This window comes from Mustela putorius, unplaced genomic scaffold (assembly GCF_011764305.1).
Source record: "Mustela putorius furo isolate JIRA1106 unplaced genomic scaffold, ASM1176430v1.1 tig00000127_pilon_pilon_pilon, whole genome shotgun sequence".
In the NCBI taxonomy this organism is placed as follows: Eukaryota; Metazoa; Chordata; class Mammalia; order Carnivora; family Mustelidae; genus Mustela; species Mustela putorius.
In genome coordinates, this window is record NW_025421288.1 from 15,585,400 (window position 1) to 15,587,973 (window position 2,574).

General features: G+C 67.6%; 1 long non-coding RNA gene across 1 annotated transcript; it reads left to right on the forward strand.

The window, feature by feature from the left end:
- The first annotated feature begins 476 nt into the window (after positions 1–476).
- On the forward strand, positions 477–1,453 carry LOC101685423. The gene is made up of 3 exons (XR_001180683.2): positions 477–590; positions 667–795; positions 879–1,453. It is a non-coding gene; the product is annotated as an uncharacterized LOC101685423 (long non-coding RNA).
- The last annotated feature ends 1,121 nt before the right edge of the window (positions 1,454–2,574 follow it).

Below are 2,574 nucleotides of genomic sequence, written 5' to 3' on the forward strand. Positions count from 1 at the left end.
CTAGGCGAGAAGGTTGGGGCGGAGTGAGTGCGAGCTCTGGTGGGGGGTCGGGGCGCAGGCAGGGGAAGAGCGGGAAGCTGGCGGCGAGCCGGAGGCGGCACTGGCCTCCAGAGCCCCAGGCCAAGGCGGGCCTCGCGGGCAACGACGGAGCAGGGATCGGTGCCTCCCGGCTCAGACTGGAGACGCGGGTGAGTGCCCAGCCCACGGGCGTACCGGACACCCCTGCCCCAGCTCTCTGGGCCCACTCACAGCCTTGTTCTCCTGCCCACAGCCAGGTCTCCAGGACGGGTGACGTGCCCTCCAGCCACCGAAGGCCGGCGGAGGCTGCGCTCAGAGGGACATGACATGGTCTGGTGTGACGGTGAGGATGGACGTGATGCCGTCCGGCCTTCCTGGTAAGCGTGGGGGTGAGACACGGCACCTCCGGGCCCGCCGTCCCGCACAGCGTCCCTCACGAGCGCTCTTTCTCCCACAGAACATTCTAGGCTGGCCCGCGGGTGTCAGAACACCTATAGGTCTCACTCCTTGGCCTTCCCGGAGGAGTCCACACACTGCTGCTCTCTGGACCTCAAAACCCTCACATCGACAAGGTGAGGAGGGGCCCGGCGTCTGCGGGGAGCGGGCCCGGGCGCAGGGTCTGGGCTCTGACTCTCTCCTGCCCCGCAGAAATGGTGCTACCCAGCTCACGCCTGGGCCTTGGAACCGGGACTTCTTCAAGTCCTCCTAGCTCTGACTCAAGAACATGCTGCATTCTGGACCCACTCCACGACCCGACTCAGGAATCGGCTCCGGAAGGTGAGCGCGGGCCCCTGTTCCAGAAGCTTCCCCGGCCGCCCTGCGCGGCCCCCACACAGTTGCTTGTCGCTCCGTCTCTGCAGGTGAAGCTCCAGGAGCGAGAGCGGCCTGACAGCACCCCCGTCGGCACGAGCCCCGCGGCGACCGTCACCCCCGCCAGACAGCGTCATCCCCGCGGCCACCCTGCCGTGGCCGGGCCACCTCCAGCCGCCGCGCCCCAGCGCCCCTCACCCTCTTTCTCTTCTATCTTTCCTCCAGCCTCTCATTTCCTTTCTTTGCTTTCCTTTGTGCTCGGGACATGCAAAGCCGCCATGACTCTGTTTCCCCGTCCCTTCCGTACTCAATTTGCACTAAGTCGTTTGCACTGGTTTGGAGTCATGGAACCGGCCTCGAGTCCCCGAGCGAGTGTGCAAGCCAACTGCTGAGTGTGCTGGCCTCTGCGGCCCGCCCCGCGCCCGGCGCCCTCCTGCCATCCACCTCGGGGGGGCTGCCTGGGTGCGGCCGTGTGTGGGAGGCCCCAACCCCCCCTCGCCTGGTCTGCAAGCCCCTGGCACGGAGCGCCCTCATGCAGCTCCGCGCTAGAGCCCCTCGCCGGTGCCCCTCCCCACCAGGGCTTCACCAGAAGCCTTGGCCTCATCAATAAATACAGTTACAGCAATTTGTCTCAGGGACTCTGGAATCCGAGCTGTTTGCCTGGGGGTGGGGGGTGCCTGGGGCTGGGGGAGGTGGGCACGGGGTGGGGGGGTGCGCACAGGGTGGGGCACATGAAGAGGCACATGGGGAACAAGAATGGGAGGGGCGGAAGGTGAGGAAGCTGGGGCGGGACCGAGCGGGACCGAGCGGGAGTCACAGGGATGAGCTGAGGGAGGCACACAGTGGGCGGGGACACGGGGAGTGGGCGGGGACACGGGGAGTGGGCGGGGACACCGGGAGTGCACGCGGCCGAGGAGGATGTCCTGGGGGGGCAGGGCAGGGGAGGGGCCTGTGGGGGGGTGGCGGAGGGGGGGAGCCATGGGGTGAGGCCCAGGGAGGGGTCGTGGGGCCGGGGCCCCCGCAGGGAAGGGAGGGGCTGGGGGTGGCCCAGGGAGTTCTCAGCAATGGGAGAGAAGCCAGACAACACCAGGGCTCCCTCAGCTCGGTCCTGCCCCTCTAACTGGCTTAGGGACACTCCTGGGCCTCCCTGCGCCCCGGACCCCAGACCCCAGACCCCTGGTCTAGGGGATACCTTTGCAGAATCACCCCAGGGGAGTGGGCTTGCCATGTGCGAGGGCCTGCAGCCCAGGCCAGGAGGGCTGGAGGCTGCTGTCTGGAGGGGCGGCAGGACTGAAGCCCCAGAGAAGGGCAGCGGGGGAGGGGACACGACCTGCTGGGGTATGGCCTCGGCTGGCAAGTGAAGCCCCAGGAGCCTGGGGTTGGAGTCCCTTTCCGGGATAGCAGCCAGTCAGGGACCCCAAGCTCATAGCCCTGTGGCTCTGGGCCTGTAGATGCTGGGAGCGTGTGGGAGCAGCTTGTGGAAATGAAACTGGGGTCCACGGCCCCTTCCCCAGCCAGCTGACGAAGACCAGATGGCAAAGGCCCGAGAACCCCGCCTCCATGAGGAGATCTTCCCTGGGCCCCCTGACTTTTTGCCCGTGGCACCGCCCCCACACACTCCCCTCCAGCCTCTCCACTGTCCCATGTCTGGGACCCCCACTCCTCCCACCAGACCCATCTTGGGGACCAAGAGCAGGGCTCCCCGGCCTTCTGGTACGCCACGTTAGGCGGGTGGAGGCCAGGGAG